Source organism: Podarcis muralis, chromosome 9 (assembly GCF_964188315.1).
Source record: "Podarcis muralis chromosome 9, rPodMur119.hap1.1, whole genome shotgun sequence".
In the NCBI taxonomy this organism is placed as follows: Eukaryota; Metazoa; Chordata; class Lepidosauria; order Squamata; family Lacertidae; genus Podarcis; species Podarcis muralis.
In genome coordinates, this window is record NC_135663.1 from 45,212,931 (window position 1) to 45,232,263 (window position 19,333).

Below are 19,333 nucleotides of genomic sequence, written 5' to 3' on the forward strand. Positions count from 1 at the left end.
TAAATCAGCCCTGAGTGCTCACTGGAAGGACAGATCGTGAAGCTGAGGCTCCAATACTTTGGCCACCTCATGAGAAGAGAAGACTCCCTGGAAAAGCCCCTGATGTTGGGAAAGATGGAGGGCACAAGGAGAAGGGGACGACAGAGGACGAGATGGTTAGATAGTGTTCTCGAAGCTACCAGCATGAGTGTGACCAAACTGTGGGAGGCAGTGGAAGACAGAAGTGCCTGGCGTGTTCTGGTCCATGGGGTCATGAAGAGTTGGACACGACTAAACAACTAAACAACAATAACAACTGGTGTTATAAAAGGCCTACGAATGCCTAGTAATGGGCACTTTATCAAGAGTATCTTCAAACTTTAAACTTGAAGCTGGTCCTGCCTAAAGGAACTCATCTAGGAAAGAATAGTAGACAAGCAATACAATCATTTATTACTACTTTTATTCTTACTTGCTTGACCATGAGCTTCTTGATAAGATCTTATCTCATGAATGACAAAATCATGCCTTTTTATTTGTGAAGATTGCCTTGAAACCAAAGCCATATACTCTGCAGCTGTGAATGTACTCAAGCAGGACCTTGTATTATTTATGTAGCGTGCTCCTAGTTTGATATGTGTTTAAGTCTGCAGGCTTTGGTATATGCCTGTGTTCTGGTTCCAGCTTTTGAAGGGTGCTTAGGGAAGATAGCAGTGTGGGCCACTTTCTCTGAAAGGAACCCCTCTGCAACACCGTCACTGCTACCCATTTACTTCTTCTGAGCTACCCATTTACTTTACAACCACCCAGTGGTGCTAGCCTGAGGCATTTTGCCGCTGCAGGCAAAATGCCCCCTCAACGCTCCTCTGTAGATTGGGTCCCACCCACTCTGTGCCCTTGCTGTTGCCAATATTTTTCTTATCCCGAACCCCTTTTCTTAACATCAAGTCTCATGAAGAGCTCTATCTGAATTGGAAGGTTGTGTACTATTTTGTGATGTTTTTGTTGGTCATAATAAACAACTTCTGGATTTATTTATTTTTCCAAAATAGATGTGACAATTTAACCAGCAGCCACATCTTCTAACTTTAAAAAGGTAAAGGGACCCCTGACCATTAGGTCCAGTCGTGGCCGACTCTGGGGTTGCGGCGCTCATCTCGCTTTATTGGCCAAGGGAGCCGGCGCACAGCTTCAGGGTCATGTGGCCAGCATGACTAAGCCGCTTCTGGCGAACCAGAGCAGCACACGGAAACGCCGTTTACCTTCCCGCCGGAGCGGTACCTATTTATCTACTTGCACTTTGACGTGCTTTCGAACTGCTAGGTTGGCAGGAGCAGGGACCGAGCAACGGGAGCTCACCCCGTCGTGGGGATTCGAACCATCGACCTTCTGATCGGCAAGTCCTAGGCTCTGTAGTTTAACCCACAGCGCCACCCACGTCCCTTCTAACTTTATGGACCTCTTTTTTCCACGTAGCTTATTTTGGGTGAGTATGTTCTCTCTGAGAAAATGGCAAAGTGCACCCCAGGATTTGGGCAAAGTGTGTCCTAGACTATGGCATCTTTGTTGCTGTTCTGTTACGCTAAGGCATCCAATCAGAGGGAGCAAGTGCAAGGCGAGTGGAGCAGGGTGCTCCTTCCTCTCACTTCTGCCATAGCTTTCATGCTCAGAATAGGAAAGTGAACATTAAACAGCAGCAAGGAGGAGAAGCAGCAGGGTTAGAAAGCTCCAGAGCTCAGCAATGGGCCCCTCTGAGAAGTTGAGGTCAGGTTCCCAACAATGCCAGCTCCTGACACCAGTCCTTATATGTGTGGTACTCTTCCCACATGTTCAAAGTGCTGGTGTAAGACTCCTGAAAAGCAACTCTTGTCTGCTTTTTACTGGTATAAAGCAACAACAGAAGCCTAATACCTTTGTTAGGTAAAGGTAAAGGGACCCCTGACCATTAGGTCCAGTCGTGACCGACTCTGGGGTTGCAGCACTCATCTCGCTTTATTGGCCGAGGGAGCCAGCATACAGCTTCTGGGTCATGTGGCCAGCATGACTACGCCGCTTCTGGCGAACCAGAGCAGCGCACGGAAACGCCGTTTACCTTCCCGCCGGAACGGTACCTATTTATCTACTTGCACTTTGATGTGCTTTCAAACTGCTAGGTTGGCAGGAGCAGGGACCGAGCAACTGGAGCTCACCCCGTCACGGAGATTCGAACCGCCGACCTTCTGATTAGCAAGTCCTAGGCTCTGTTTGTTTAACCAACAGCGCCACCCGCATCCCCTAATACCTTTGTTAGGACTACATTAAAAGTTACTAAGCAGTGAGCAAGCTTCTGGGTTCACCAGAGCTCTTCTGTTGGTTGGTTGTCTAAAGAGTAGCAGGGAGAGAAAATGTTGCTGGGTCCTGTTCCAGATTTTAATAGTCTTAAACTGGAATAGAGGGGGTGACTAATAATGCAAACCTGTGGTTTTTTAAACTCAGAACTAAGTCGCTCTGCTACTTTGGGACTTGTTCCCTTCTAGGTGTGTTTAGTTTTTTGAAGTATGCCTCACTGAACATATTTGGACTTAGTTCTAAGTAAAAACAGGATTGGGCACAGCTCAAGAGCAATGGCTATTCTTCCTTTGAAAATATGAAATGTAGCTGTTGTTTTGACCTTTGTCTAGCATGGGACAAAATATATAGGTATTTTTTAGGGTACTGGGATGTTACTTAAAGGCTGGCTGCAGTCGTATTGATGTTCACCTGGGAGTAAGCCCCATTGAACTCAGTGGGGCTTACTTCTGAGTAAATATGCATCAGATTGTGCTGAATGTAAACTATTGAAAACAGATGGTTGGAACATGTGCTTATACGTGTGGTGGGAAGAGCTACATATTCCAAAACTTTTGATGTGGTAAGTACATATCCAGAGCTATCGTACTTGTGATTCGTATTGGGAGTATAAATCCGCTCTCACAGTAGCAACTATCAATAGCTTTCTGGAGTATGAAAAGTTCACTGGGCAGGAAGGAGATACTGTGTCATGAGAATGAAAGCAGCATGCAGGCCTTTGGATATTATGTATTAGTTTAAGACATTTTTGATGATATTAATTTATGTGCAGGGTATATTTCTTTGCATTATTATTCTATGGTTGCCATCAATTTGTATTTTAATTAATTTTTAGAATGTATTTATAATGTTGTACTGTTTTAGTGTTGTTAGCCGCCCTGAGCCCGGCTTCGGCTGGGGAGGGCGGGATATAAATAAAATTTATTATTATTATTATTATTATTAAATGGCACTTGTATTAGTAATGTTTTTGTTTCCCCCTTTTTCCTTCAGTGTATGCTTTTCGACAATTATAGCAGTACTTCTTTAAAAAGTTTAGCTTGCAAACTTTGCTATGCAGTACTGGGTTTTGAAGTTGGCTTAACAGGGGGATGATGATAATATTGCACTAACTTGCCTTGTTAGCCACCTTTTAAATGTTACTTATTTAACGTTAAAACACTGTGCTCACTCTGATTTATATATAAAAAGGTAAGAAAATGGCCTACTTTCAGAAAGTGAGCTTGGATTGGTAGAGGCCATCATTGACAACTAAACGAGGTGTTGATCGCGGGTACAGAATACACGTTCCCCCACAACCTGTCGAATGCAAGAAATTGCATCGTCTGCCTTTTACCAAACATAGACTTCATCCAGTTCACTGGAACTGCAAAGGGTTGGTGATATTGTTATCGTTGGTGCCAAGGCGCCCCTTTGGAAAGCAGCCTGTGACGTCGTCGCCAACAGCAGCCCGGAATCCCAAGTGATGGGAAAGGAAGCAATTGGGGACTTATTGCTGCCAGGTGACAAAGGGAAACGCTCAATAGCTGTTGCGCTGGGGCGGATGAGGGGCGTGGCAGGCAGACCGGCTGGTCGGATAAAAGCCACATTGTGTTGAATAATTAACTGTTAATTGGCGCTAAGCACTCCCTTCTGCCTGAGTCGCCTGGGAAGATTCGCAGACCGAGGGAGTTCCAGATTTATTTTGCCCCCCCCCCTTTAGTACAAACTGATAGTCCCGGGTAGAGAGGGGAAAGCTTTGCGCGCTTTCCTCCCACCGACCCACTCCCTGGCGCGCGCAAGCACCCGTGGGTATCCCGCCCTTTGCGGGATGACGAAGAAAGCCCCGGGGCGGCCCAGATAAAGCGTGGCCCCGCCACAGGTGCGCCAGAGCAGCCAGGGCAGCCCGGAGACGGAGAGCCCGGGTGGTTTGTGCGCCGTGTTATTTTTGGACATCCCCGGCATTCCTCCTCCCCGGCCCAGCCCCCCGCGCGCTCCTGCTGCAGGCTCGGCGAGAGGGCGCGCGCACCAAGACGCGCTGCTCCGGGGGAGCAAGAACAAGAGCAACAAGTTGGCCGCCCGCCAGAGGACTTCAGCTCGCCTTGCTCGCTGCCAGCAGCCTTTGTTCTTGCTTGGGAATCGCTCCGGACTCCTCGCAGGCGGCGAGCCGCTTCTCCCTTCGCCGGCTCCTGCGGCACCTCCCGGTAAGTGGCGGCGAATCCGTCCGCTGCCTTATTAATTCCCTCTCCCTCTCTCGCCCATTCTGCAAAGTGGGCTGAATTGAGAGCAGCCGGGTCGGAAGCCGGCGAGCTGCTGATAACCCAAGAACAAGGAGGCATGAAGAGCGGTAGGTAGATAGGTCGGTAGATCAATAGATAGCTGGGGGGGGGGTGTATGCATGTGTTGGGTCTCTTTTTCCTAACACTGCGGTAAGTCCCAATGGTTATAGCGAATTAGCAAACGTGATGCATTGAGGCGGGGGGAACTGCTCAAAATGTGACTTATTTTTGTCGTGCTCAGAACTGTTTCTTTACCTGGAAGTTTATATTTCTTCCTTTTCTCCCCTGAAAAGAATGCAGGGCTTTTGCTTAAAAAGATGCCGAAGCGTTTGCCTTGTTGCTAAAATAAAAGGGGGGGGGGCTTTGTTATTGGGCTCTGAGTAGTGAGCTTACTTTTTTTGTAAAGGGGGAGGAGGGTCTTTCCTGGCTAGCAATAATAAGATAGCTCTGTCGAAGTTGTACTGTTTAATTCTTTAAGCTGGTGTGTGCGTGCGCATGCCTCTGGCTCTCCAGAGGTTGTAAAGCACCTATCTGCACCCAGGCAGCATTGCTTAATGGTTGGGGACAGTGGGAGTTTTAGCCTGGCTGGCACCTGAATGTCCTCCGGTTAGCCACCCCTGACAAGCGATGAATACCTGAGCTGTGGGTATTATTCTGTCTGATACAAGTAACAGAAGTCAATAGTAGTTCATGTACACCATCCCACCCACTTCCCCTTCCAGGACTCTGCTCAATGAAAGTCACAAAAAAGCCATTCTTTAAAGCAGCCTGTTCATTCATTCCGCACTGTCTTCTCTCCAGCACCCCCTCGCTCTCAGCTTCTCAGTATGATTTACACAAAGCTAAAAAAAAACCAATATAGGTACCAAAATATCTGAGCATGCGTTGTTTTGAGTGAACCACAGGGTTCAGTGAAAAATGCTTATTCAGGCATTTGTGCTACTCGCTGCCCTCATCAGTTTTCTTTTTTAAAAAAATCCTATGTTTTTACCAGTAGCTAAGAGAGCTGGGCACAATCAGGCCAGATTGAAATACTTCAAAGGCCCATTGAATTTCATGGGGAGAAAGTTCAATGCCCGCTTAACTTTCCTTTGAAATTAAAGAGATGGGTTTCTCTGCCCAGATCATGACTCCTGTGGTTGCTTTTGTATAGTGCAACTTAGTTAAAATAGATGTGTGTATGGGGGTGGGATGGAGAATGGGAATATATCTCTGATAGATAAGAACTGTTGTTCCCACAGTGGCCTGCAAGTTAATAAAATGATTGCTTTCGGTTTGCATTTCCTTGTGCAGAAACACAGAGAGACTACCGTGTTAAGCTGAAGTTTAGCAACAATCATAGAAACCTCTCATGACTCTAAATGAAAATTGGATGTTGTCTTAGCAATATTTCACAATACTAACTCTGCTGTCCTGCTTTGACAGCTAGGCTGGATCTATGAAATAAGAATCTCCCTTAGGAAGTGCTGTGTCTTAATATTACTGATGTGCAGTAAAGTCATAATGCTACTTGCTGTTTGTGCTGGCCACAAAATCCAGCCAAATTCCCTTGACAAAAATGGTAATCTAGTCTTAGGCAAACAGAGAAGCATATAGGAGTTTAAAACTGTTGTGAACTGATAACTATTCTGCAAGTGTTGTTAAGGTCATGATTGAGTGTGAATGGAAATAGTCAGAGTAAAGTTTGTTCCGCTTCTTCCCTCCTCAGTAGTCCTATCTAAGTCTGAATAACAATTCTGGCGTCTTCTGTTGATCTCTGCAGGGGCACACAGGGAACAAGTGTTCTGTTAATCTAATCAGCTGCTTACTAATGGGGATTTTGAGTTCCCATTTAATGTGGATGGAGCTTAAAGTTTCATTCTCTTTTCAGTGGCTTTCCCCCCCTTAACCCAGCAAATGTCGTCACTGCATTGAGGGAAACCATCTCCCTTGCATGCGGTTGTTTAGTCTATTTATAAGATAGAATTCACTCTGTTGGAACTGGAGACTGGAACTACCAAAGATTCCTCTTCGGAGCTAAAATTGGAATGGTCCTTTCTGAGTTTGTGCTTTTCAGATGGCATTATGTCTGGCAATATTTTAAATTCCTCCATTTCCAGAGGTGCAATATCAATTCTGGCATGAGAAATATGCTGCTTACTTTGGGGGGGGGGGTGAGGCTGCAATTCTGAAAACTACTCACTAAGGAGTTAGCTCTGTTTTAATGCACTGATTACTTGTAAATAAACATAGGTTTGTGTTGTAAATCAGTTCATGTTTCAAGAACTGGATTTTCATAGAGCTGGAAAGGGCTAGAAAGTCGCAACAAATGGCCCTGTGTAGGGTCTCTATAAATCCACCCCCTGCAGATTGCTGACCACCACAGTGCATGACAAATGGAAATCAGGAATGCACAAAAAGCACCAAGGTAAATATAGAGCAGCAGACAGCTCCAAAAATGCAAGCCGCAGGAAAAGTATGTGGGGAAAAGAGCGAAGCCTGGGTCACTGATTCTGACCTGGGATTCCCCACCACCACCTAATAAATCTACAGAGCCTCAGATGAAATACAAGACCACCCCACTCAAGGCATCTTCTCTGTGCTGAGTGCATGCAGTTTATGAACACAAAGTCCGTCCTAAAACTTCTACATCTTAATTGTTTGAACTGCTGTGGAATAGTTCAATCTTATCATTAGTTGGAGTAAGTCAAACAATTAAGGTATAGAAACTAGATTCTAAAGGGTAGAAATAACCTGCTGTTTAGGGGATAGCTGTTGCCTTTCGCCTTAACTTTGTTTCTCCTTCCATGGTGCACTGTTCTAAACATGTCATTTGACACTAAATGGGAACTCTCACATGGCTAATAATACAAATTTTGCTCTTGCTCTGGGAGCAGATGCTATGCGCTTGTTCAGGGGTTTACAATTGCAGTACTTAATTATTAATTGCCTGAATGCTTTGCTTAAATTAATGAGTAGAGAATTGAATCTCTCTATATTAAACTTTTAGGTGTGGTTAATATTGGGGCTTCTCTTAAGAAATGCTGGCAATCTACCTACAAATTGGCAAGTGTACGCACGTAATTCAGAGAGTAATGCATATGTCTGCACCTTGTTTGCAAGGTTCAGCCAATTTCCTTGACCGTACAAACCATGGACTGAATGCTACGCCTGCTGACCTATTCAGCATACTTGGCCCACTTGGAAATGACATCACTGCACAATGCTGGCTGACAAATGTGAAGAGAGCTTGCAAACTTATGGAGGCAATGCTATGAGAGTCCAGGAGGGGAAGCAGACAAATTGGGTGGGAGGGATGACATTATTTCTGAGCTTTTCTCTTTTTTTTTACCTCCACATCTCTAAATGATACCTGTGCCCTTTGAATACTGAAAGTCCCAACAAGGTCTGTGGGATAGTACTGCGGGTTAATTGGCTTAGGGATGACAAGCTCCTTCTGTTTTTAAAGGGGATGTAGGTAGCTTGGTACCATAAGAAGGAAAACATATTGGCAGGATCACATGGGTAAAATTACTTAAGGAGTTTTACTTATTGACATGTTGGTTACATTTTTATGGAAGCGCATAATAGTGTGTTAGCAGTAAATATAGTAAGGTCAATGCTCTAGTCCAGGCATCCCCAACCTGTGGCCCTCCAGATGTTTTGGCCTACAACTCCCATGATCCCTAGCTAGCAGGACCAGTGGTCAGGGATGATGGGAATTGTAGTCCAAAACATCTGGAGGGCTGAAGGTTGGGGATGCCTGCTCTAGTCTGTACTGATTGGCTGCTCCAAATATAGTTGGGTTTAGGAATACAAGGCCATCTTTGAATGCTGTAATTAACCAATGTATCTTCCAGCTGATTGTGGTGGTATATCTATATGCTTTACAGTTTGATATTTTTTTTTAAATCCCACACTGTTCTGTCTGGTATTATCCAGCAGCTGTGGTTTGTGGTACCTTGCAGCGACGCTACAGCAGTTCAGATGGTTTCCTCCCAGGCCGACTGAACCATGATGTCACTTTCTGCCTTCAAGGCTTTGGATTCCGCTCTGACTTTTTACCCTGGGGAAGTGGGAAATGTCCCAAAAGTCAATTCCAGCGCAGATCTGCCTGCTCCAGCATATTCTAGTGCTTGAAAAAGTTAGCCACCAATGACTTTTGTGGTCAGAGCAATTCAGAGCTGGTTAAATGGGATTTTGTAAAGGGAATGTGCAACATGCATTTTAACAAAATACTATTTTTTGTGTTAATTTTCTGCCTTATTGAGACCACATGTCTGCAATCAATATATATATATATTTAACACAAATGTTTGGCTAGGTTGTTTGAACTGTTCTCTTTCTTTTATTGCTTGGAGAGAGAAAGAGTTGAATCATGTCAGAAGGCTTGGGTGAAGTCTTCCCACCCTTAGCTATTTAGCTGGGAGCCACCACCAGAGGGCAGGACTGGGATGGGAAGGAAACACCTGGAAGACTTCAGCCTGTATCTTAACCTTGAGTTTGCTCCACCCACCCCTCAGGTACTTAGCTGGCAACCACAGCCTAGAGGCACAAGCTGAAGGCTTCTTGATTGTGGCAATCAGCCAAGCAATCCCTGTGATTCCCCTTCTACAAGAAACACCTGTACTTTCAGCAGCAAACCCCACCCTCAAGGCTCTGTTATAGAAGTCTCCATGGATTCTGATGGGGACCACAGCTGACAATCAGCATATTAAGGAAAGGGAGCAATTTGGTGCATGTGGAATTGTTACTTGGCTGCTGCTGCATAGAAACAGGCAAACTGGACTCAACCCACCCTCAGGGTATTTCTCGGGCGGGGAGAGATGCCAGGTATGCTGTAGGCAATGGGCTGCCCCAGTGATAGGCCAATAACCTGAAGGGGAAATTACCACTTTGCTGTTCATCCTTTTGGGATGCCATTGGGGGCCAAGAACTGCACCCACATGAAAGTGGCAGATAGATGGTGGCAGTGCTCTGAGTGAGGTGCAGGGAGATGAAGATCTCCCAGGGTGGCAGAATGGGAGAGGAAAGGAATATTGACAGGTGAGGGCTGAGAGGGTCAGTCATTGTCTGCAAGGGCCAGGATTAAGAGTTACTTTGGGATAGAGAGAAGATTCTGTAATTGTGCACTGTTTTATATTTTTTGATACCATGCTGCTGATTTTATTCCTTACTTTCTATGCTCTTGCCGTTATGAGTATTTGTTTTTTATTGTTTTGTTATAATTGTATTTATATAACTGTTTCAATCACAGTATTGTCGAGACATTTTTGTTTACATTTGTGTTTCATGTTGTAAGATTCCCTGTGGTCTTCCAACAAACGGCAGTATATAAATTAGCAACAACATCAACATATAAAAGATTTTCCAACTGGAGGATATTTTGTATGATGGGCATACTGCCAATTCTTCATGGTAGACCCACACATTCCATGCCCCACATGAGAAATGAAGGAAGGCTGACACGCTAGACAATAGGCATAAATGGCATAGTCCAAATCTTGCTGCATAAACCGCCATACAACTTTGACCAGATCTGCACATTCAGCAGAATGGGTTAGGAAAGAGGTGTAGGCAATAAAATGTAATAAGGGTGTAGGAAAAAGGTAATAAAATAAGCCTTGGAGCAAATTACATGTTACACTTCCAGAGGTTCATTACATGCATTGTATGTGTCAGGGATTGCCAACAAGCTTCTGGGAATGGTGGTGGTGGTTCTGGAAATGGCAACAGTTCCTTTGCTTACGGTGAAGCTTTTCTGGATGTGTTGGGGTGCTCAGAAATGTGCTATGTGTGTGATTAGAAATAATTGGGCAGAGCGAAGTGGGGAGATGTATATGTAGAAGTGTGTATGGGTGAGAGATGTAGTTCATTTGTGTAATCAGTGTGGTGTGGCCAATTTAGTGTTACACCACAAAATGGCAGCTGTTTTGTGACTGGCACTCGGCCAGGCACTTCTTATATGAGGAGCATTCAAAGATCTCTTTTGCCACATCTATTAAGCACTGAAACATTCACTTCAAAATGGGGGTGGTGCTTAAAGTGTGGTTACTTTCCATAAACTGTCAGTCAGTGTAGGAAACTTAAAGATACTTGGGAGAAGTTGACAATAGCCAGGGATGCCAACTTGAATAAAATATTGGGGGGGGGGGCAAGTAAGCACACATAATGAATCGCATGATGTGTCACACACACCATTTGAATGGCAATGCCCATCAACATTGCCCCCTCAAATATTTTATGGGGGGGGGCGACGTGACCTTAGCCCCTATGATTTATCTCTTTTGATCTATTTCCATGCTGTGCTGACTCTCCCAGAAGCTGGAACAGCACTGTTGTCAATACATAGTCTCATAAATGCCTGTTTTTTGTGGATCTGACTATCTGTTACTGGGCCCAATTTATATTAATTGATAAAGCCCTGAATGACTTGGGACGTAGATATCTGAGAGCACATACTTGAGAAGACCAACATCGCTGGGCCTTGAGATAAGGGGAAGAGGCCCTTCTTGTTACCCCCACCCTGGTGAATGTTGCTCAGGGTGTGATAATGGAAGAGAAGGCCTTCTTGGTGGTGGTGTCCTGGTTATGGAACTCTTTCACTAGTGGCATGGGACAGCTATGTCTTTGATGAGCTTCTCTTGCCACCTAATTATTATTTTTTATCATTCATACTTATGGTCTATCTGATTAGCTTCTCTGACCTCTGAATTTAAAACATTAAAGTTGTCTGATTCTGTAGGTGTTTTGGTGTCATCAGGTGGTTTATTGTTTTTATTTCAATTGTTTCACATTTAACTTTTGTTTTATTTTTACTGGGCTTTCGGAAACAACTTTGCTATCCTTTTTTCTTGATGAGAAGTGTTCTACAAATACTGGACTAAATAAAATAAATAGCTTTGTTGTTGCCCTTCCCATCTGACTTCTGGCTTCCCATGCCACTCCAGTTAATGTAGGAAGCAGCCACTGTCTACCAGCAGTTGCAATGTTACTGAGGCTGAGAACACCCAAAAGGGCAGGAGATCTCCTTAGTGTAATGTGACCATCTTTTCCCTGCCAGAACCCTTTAACTGACCCTTTTGCAAATTTATTTGAAGCTTGAAGCACCATCCCCCTCTGGTTCTGGAGTGTACATTTAATCATTGTCATCTGGGAAGTCAGTGCATAGACCTCTTCTCCTTTCATTACATCTGGGATGGGGAACCTGTGACCCTCAATATGATTCTGAACTCCAACACTTATCATCCTTGGCCGCTGACCATGCCAGCTGAGGCTGATGGAAATTAGGAGTCATATCAACAACTGGAGGGTCAAGGTTCCCTATCTCTGCATTATGCAGTAATGGAGTACCTCACTACAAGAGACAGAGCAATGCCAAGGGGCAACCTGTGTTTTACAGGGAATTATTATTCACAAATAGCCTTCAGGATTGACTGGTACAAGAACCAACTTGTCTAGCCTTCATGGTGGCCCTTCACTTTCTGGATGTATAATAACCAACAACATGGGGGACAAGCAGCCCTCAAAAGCTTCCCACAGCAGCTATCATCTCAAGACACATGGGTGCTTTTGTTGACTTTCCCTAGTCAGGTGTGGAAGAGGAAATTTGAGCGGGTAGGGAGGCAGAGGGTAGTAGTAAGAGAGAAAGTACGCTAGTCTGGTTCACTCACCTAATAGTTAGTAATTAACACTCATCTAATAGTTTGTTATTAACAAGGGCTTGTGGTGCTGTGAGCATTCTCTGAGCCCCAAACATACGTTTGTATTCACATGGTGAGTCTCCAAAATGCCTTGGAAATTATGCTGACAGTCTACCATCATCTGTCCAGAAACTGGTTTTGGCAAGCCTGATAGCACTAAGAGACAGAAGGCAAACTTCAATACCCACTATCTATCCACTGTGTGTGTGTGTGTGTGTGTGTGTGTGTGTGTTTAGTTTGTCATTCTTTTTAGCTGTGCTGTGGAAGAGTGAAGTAACTGCCCAGTCAAAACAAAATTAAATTTGGCAGGATCATTATAATCCTGTCGCCACATATTACTCGAGAACTCTTCTATAATATGTTGATTGTGGAATAGAGGATGCAAGACATCCATCTTATCTTTCTTCTAGATGATAACCACCATCCTAGCCTGCCATTATAATGGCCACCACAAAACTGTGAGAATCAATACTTATAAAATGCTATTGAGCGTCCAGATGGAAAATTCTAACCTAACTTGGTATTCAGTTGTGTCACATTTTCCATTCCTTACAACCCTGTGTGACTTTTGAAACATGTACATTAATCATGGTTCACTTGAACTTTTTGCCCCAATTTTGATTAATTTCTTCGTGTTTGTTTTTCAAACTAGGGTGAGCATCTCTTTGTGTGTGAGAGAGATTTACCTAATAGTATTAAAGTCTAATTTCTACACCTTGTTAAACTGCAGTACTCCTAAGAGAAGCATGCAATTTGGCAAAGCCTATTTTGGGGGCACTGAAAATAACTGCATTGGAAGCCACAGATCAGTCTCGAAAAAGATCCTCGGCTCCTTTGGGGCAGGTTAGGAGACTTGGACTCCTGCCAAATGGATTGCTGTGGCAATTTGAGTACATGAAGTTTGCAGCTAGTGGGCCAAAAGTGAGGTCTTAATGGGCTGTATGAGGCCCCCATACCATGTATTAGTTACCACTAATATAGACCTGCTACAAACATTCTATTTTAAATGATAAAAATCTACAGCTATACTTTGTAAATTTCTTTTTTCCACTATGTAATAATACTACTTAACTTATGAAGGGTATCTATTAAGACTTGTACTTATTGTCCAATATGGAGACAATACTACTGCTGCATGTTGGTGACTTGTAGAAGTCATTTGATAGTTCACCATACCTCAACCAGTGTGATTATCAGCAGAGTGTGTGGAACTCCAGCTGAATCATCAGAGATTTCCTGCACCCAGCAGAACATCATCTTCCAGAGTTTCCAGTTAAGGGGAAAGCTCCTCTGCCACATAGTTCAAAGTGTTCGTTGTCTCCAGACACAAGACAAAGCTAAACACTGCTATCTACTATACAGTATACAGTTCTTCTGTAAAGATATATATGCACAGATCTTCTAACACTATCACCATGATAGCTAACACTGCTGTGTAAAACCCACAGCCTCTTCCCCTGAGTCTCAGATTCAGACCCTGACAGCAAACAGGTCAGGACACAACCAAGACATGAACAAGATTGCAGGCATAATGAAAGCAATGCCCTAGAGACCATGTGTCTTTACATGTAGGCATATTCCTGAATAAGTGGGAGGGTGAAGGACTTAGCAAGTCATACACCGGACTTTGCTGGTGTTGCTATGGTAACCCAGTGCACCTGGCACCCTTATCTCAGAACATTGACCTTGCTGGCAGGGGCTGATGGAAGTTGTAGTTCAACACCCTCCAGAAGGTTCCCTATCACTGTTCAAGGCACTTCTACAATATAAAATATTTTTGATCTGCTAAGACCTTCAGGATGCTCCTTTAAAGCATACCATAACATCCAAAGAATTTTGAGGTTCTCTCACTCAGGATAATGTCTTGAAGCACTTGTGGTGGTGATTATTTTTATCATTTGTAGCTCATCACAAAGCCGTAAACAACTTGGGGTCAATGTACTTTCAAGAAAGACACCATATTCCTGATATTCCTGCGCAGTCTTTACAGTCTGCCACTCAGTCACATCTGATGGTGCTTGGCAATGGCCGACTGTCCTCAACATGAAATTGTGCGTCTGGTGTGATGGCACTGGGGTCATAGAACTCTCTGCGTAATGATATCAAGCTTTCACCATCTGTAATGAGTTTTAGGTGCCAACTTAAGTCTTGGTTGTTCCAGCGAGCCTTTTGACAAAAACAGTTTCCTGTTTTTATAACCTTGTTAGGTGCCCTTTTCTGTACTTCTGTTTCTTTAATTAATTTTGCTTTGAATTTATTATGTTTTGGTTTTAATTGAGATCTTGTTCGCAGGAGAAATGTGCTTTTATATGGGTTTGTGGTACAGACATGAATAAAACAAGAATAGTAAATAGGTTGCTGGAATGTTGTATGTGGCTTACAGAGATTTCTAGGTTTTAAAAACTAATAAAAGCGAAGAAGAATGAATTAGGTAATGGACCGTGCATGAAATAATACAAAACATTGGCTTCTAGAAAAGTGATATCACCATTGGCTTTCATAATTTATTTGCCTAGTCTTTCCTTATTTAGTCTCTCTCTCGACACTTTTCAAAGAATGCCCCCAGAACCAAATTAGTCCCTTAAGCTCTTCTTGCTTTATAGCATGCTTTATGCTAACAAATAGTGAAGGCAGTCCATATCCTGTTGCAGTCCATGGCTAAAACTTCCAGTTGTTGGTCTCCCCCCTCCGTTTTTTTAAATAGCTCTGGAGTTCACCCAAAGTAACCATAGAGAATACTGAAAAGGAAGGGAATAGAAAGGAAATAAGAGAACTTTATTTCTTCCAGGTCAATGAGGGGAATCAAGTGTACCCAAAATAACTTTAGTCACATCTCTTTAAAAACAACAACCCTGTTTGAGCAAATTGAAGCAATAACAAAAAGATGTTGCATTTTATTTGGGATATATTAAATAAGCAAGCTGGAAAGAAGCCACAATAAGCAGAATCCAAATTAAACACTGCTTGGAAAGCCAAATGTGTGTTTTCTAATATGTGTGAGTAAATTGGAGCTCTCCATTCGATTTTTCTGCCTCTAGGGACATGCAGGCATAAATAATGGCAAACACATGAAACAAAGTACTTGGAAATGTTTAAGAATGCTAGTTTCTAAATGCCAGTTTCATATGTCTCAACTGCGCTTGTCTATACTTCTAGAGGGTGTTAGTGCCGAGGTGCTGTAGAGTACACCTGATCCCTAGGAGCAACCTTAGAAACTGAAGTCTGTACATTTTGCATTTCATTCCCTCCATCATATTTCTGCTGATGCTCCCTCCACAATGGTATAAAACAATCCAATGCATAATGGGTGTGCATGGATTTCATTGCTCTGTGATTGCACTATCATCCCCATCTTATGCCGTTCACAACACACACACACACACACACACACACACACACACTCACTTATATATGCCTATATGCCTCTTCATTTATTTATTTTAAAATCAACTTAGGAGATTTTAAGATCAAGTCGATGTAGCAGAGGGAAAGGAATTCTTTTGTGATTGAAGAATAAAACAGTGGTGCGTAACACTAACAATGCATGTGTGCTTTCCAAGGCTAATCTAAAGCAAAAATGCTCATCCAGCAGCTTTAAATATCATTTGGAACAGGAAACGCTTATGCAGGCCATATTCATTGTGTATTCCAACATTCGTGGCTTTAGCAGATCATTCCACTATTTTTTTCATCCCCTACTTTACTATAATTCCAATTTTCAATATGCCTTCTCAGGAGACGGGTGTTGTTTTTTGGGGGGGTCTATATTGGCAGTAACTGGCCCACCTGTACTTACTTATCAACAGACATCTTTTCCCTGCACTCCAGTGGGAAATATGGCTACTATGGTGTTTTTCTTTCCTCCCAAATATATATGGGAGACTTATGTGCATGATTTCCTTTTAACATTAACAGGAGTAGCCTGTACATTAGTAGACCCCAACCCCAATATATAGCTGGCAGTAATTTACTGCCTGATCAAGCAATATGAGAAGTTGTTTGCCATACATCCAGACCTTTGTTCGCTTCGCTGTGCTGGGGAGCCAAAAAAAAAAAAAAAAAAAAAAAAAAGGAAAGAGCTAAATATCTTTATGGCTAACATTAGTAATTCTATACATTAAGGATCAAATCTAATTCTGCCGAGCCTAATAGTGGAGAGGAGGGTGGCCTGCAGTCAAAAGTACAGAACTCCGATACAGATTTTGGGTTCTGTTTAAGCTCTCCACAAACTGTCAGCGTGAAAACAAGCTGCCTAGTCTTGCTTTCTCGAGAGAGAAATATAATAGGAAAGCTTACATTGCAAGGCTTTTTTTCGTAAAGGGCAGCACAATACCCAGAAGGAATGTGATATAAAACCTCAGTCTTTTCTGAGCCTAATGGCACTAGCAGGCTGACATGGTTAAGGTCTGGAGCTTTTTCGATTCGGAAAGATGAGTGTAAAGCGTGGATGTGCTAGAGGCGTATGAAGGGAGTTGTGTTGAGACAATGGAAATAGAGAGGCTTTTCTTCCTTTCCCGTACTTGAATCTGGGCCCATTCAAGGAAGCTGAGTATTCGGGGCAGGCAAAATAAAGGATTTCTCCACTCTGTGGAGAGGATTTCTCCTACTCTGTGGGATTTGCTCACACAAGATGGCCACTTTATAAGAAGATTGCACAAGTTCTAATTACAGTGGAACCTCTACTTACCACCATAACCCGTTCTGGCGGCCCATCCTTTAGACAAAATGGGTCACTAATAGAAACACCATTGTGCACATGTGGAGACAGTGGCAGCTGCTTCTGTGCGTGCGCAAATCGCGGCAAACCCGATATTTACTTCTGGGTTTGCTGCAGTCGCGACTTGGATTGGGTCCAAGTAGAGGCGGTCCTAAGTAGAGGTTCCACTGTAGATGTGACTTCAGTTTCTTAACCTAGAACAAGATTGACTTGGGTTTCCGCACTCGTTGTACTAGAAACACTGCACCTGATAAGCTGAACGACTGCTGAATTATATAGCTAAGTGTGTGTCTAAGGCAGATTGAAATATACTCAGAGTCCTACAGTGATTTTATGCTCCGTTTTGCAGCTTGTAAAACAGTGATTGAATTTCCCCCCAAGCCTTAGGCCTTTATATACATTTCCGAGCACAATTCAAAGTGTTGGTGCTGACCTTTAAAGCCCTAAACGGCCTCGGTCCAGTATATCTGAAGGAGCGTCCCCTCCCCCATCGTTCTTCCCGGACACTGAGGTCCAGCTCCAAGGGCCTTCTGGCGGTTCCCTCACTGCGAGAGGCCAAGTTACAGGGAACCAGGCAGAGGGCCTTCTCGGTAGTGGCACCCTCCCTGTGGAACGCCCTTGCATCAGATGTCAAAGCGATAAACAACTACCTGACATTCAGAAGACATCTGAAGGCAGCCCTGTTCAGGGAAGTTTTTAATATGTGACATTTTTGTGTATTTTTCATCTTTGTTGGAAGCCGCCCAGAGTGGCTGGGGAAACCCAGCCAGATGGGCGGGGTACAAATAATAAATTATTATTATTATTATTATTATTATTATTATTATTATTATTATTATTTACACAATGAGTCCCGTCTGATTGGCTGATTCTGCTTCCCTCATGGAGCCTGATTGGTCTTCTCCTGCAGGCCAATCACTTGTTGCATTCTAGGATCCTACCAGCCGAATAGGCTGATTAACTTCCTCCTGGAGCCTGATTGGTCTTTTCCTGCAAGCCAATCAGTTGTTGCATTCTAGGATCCTACCTGCCAATTGTTCTGGAATCCAAGCTTCGTACATAACACAGATTGAGAATGTTAATGCAGATGGGGGAAATCAAGTAGGAGATCCACTTCTCATGTCTTACACTCCCATCTTCCCTTTTTCCAAAAGCAAAAAGCAAGTGAATTCCCCTCCCCCCTTTTGCAGGGAGGGAGAGGGGAACAGGGGCAGATAGGAGGGAGATGCCTGGCATCTCCACAAGTGAAATTATTGAAACCACTTGAAGAATGTAGATAAGACCACCACACTTTTGTCTTCAGCAAAAGGCATTCCACTCACAAGGAGCATGTTGTACAAAAACATTTACTCAAAAAGTAACAAGGTGCCTGGAGATTATATACATAAATACTGCTCTACTCAGCAGTGAAATTTACATGCAACAGTTTCTTGCAACAGGATCATCATAAGGCCCAAATACTTGCGCACCTCCTGTGGCTTGTGTAGCTACCTCTTCAGTTGTTAATTAAATCACAGGGCTGGTAGGAGACTTCTTATCTTCCCAGCCCTGATTGACTAGGATGTTTGGAACAGGGAAGTCTCCATCTCATGCATCCAAACTTGTAAACAGCAGTAAAAACATCACATGGCAACGTCAACAAGGCTCCTTGCCTATATATAACAAGGATGTGAATTAATTGTAATAAATTTCAATATACTTCTGAGCACCTTTGAAATTACAATCTGTAGTGGAGAGTTAATAAAGAGGGTGTCTGCTGATGACTGAAAATATTTTTTTCCCCTAGTCAGTCTGTGACGTCCAAGTCCCTAAGCAGAGAATTGGATTTCTTCAGCATCATGCAACTAGGCACTTTCTGAGCCAGCAAAGGAGATCAGACTTCTTTTATTACTAAAAGAAGCTTCCTCCTGTTCTTCAAACTGGCTGTTAAAACTGCGTTATTTACAGTGCAATCCTATATGCTTCTACTCAGTGGTTAGACCTGTTTACTTAAATGGGACTTAATCCCAAGCATCGCAGTCTTAAGAGCACATTATCATTATCTAAATCTCCCGGTGGTGATCAGCGTCCACACAAGCAATTTTCCTGTTTCATTTTCAGGATTTTCTCTCTAGAAATGTGCCTATGAGGCAGTGCAGTCAGGGTGAGGAGTTACAATGTGCACACTCCTTCCTTTGGGAGGTTTTGCCAGAACAAAAAATCTGTTTTGTTTTTCCATTCAGTTTAGTTTTTTCATTAGTTTAAATTGCATTTGTTGTCAGTTTAAATTGCATTTGTTGGTCAGAATCCCTTTGTCCTAGTCCCTGTTGATTTCAGTGGAGAGTTGGCACCTGTAACTCTTGGTAATTTTCATCCAAATTTTGAGGCAC

The 19,333-nt window shown here is 43.3% G+C and overlaps 1 protein-coding gene across 4 annotated transcripts in view; it reads left to right on the plus strand.

The window, feature by feature from the left end:
- Positions 1-19,333, plus strand: part of PALLD (palladin, cytoskeletal associated protein) — a 212,872-nt gene that overhangs the window by 56,315 nt on the left and 137,224 nt on the right. The window contains exon 1 of one of the 4 annotated variants that reach the window (XM_028744024.2): positions 4,090-4,490. The exons of 2 other annotated variants lie outside the window; for them this stretch is intronic. The gene's annotated coding sequence lies outside the window, so the exon portion shown is untranslated. Of the gene's footprint in view, positions 1-4,089; positions 4,491-4,623; positions 4,646-19,333 lie in introns of those variants that run through there. One more of the 4 variants, XM_077934154.1, reaches the window with a different exon arrangement.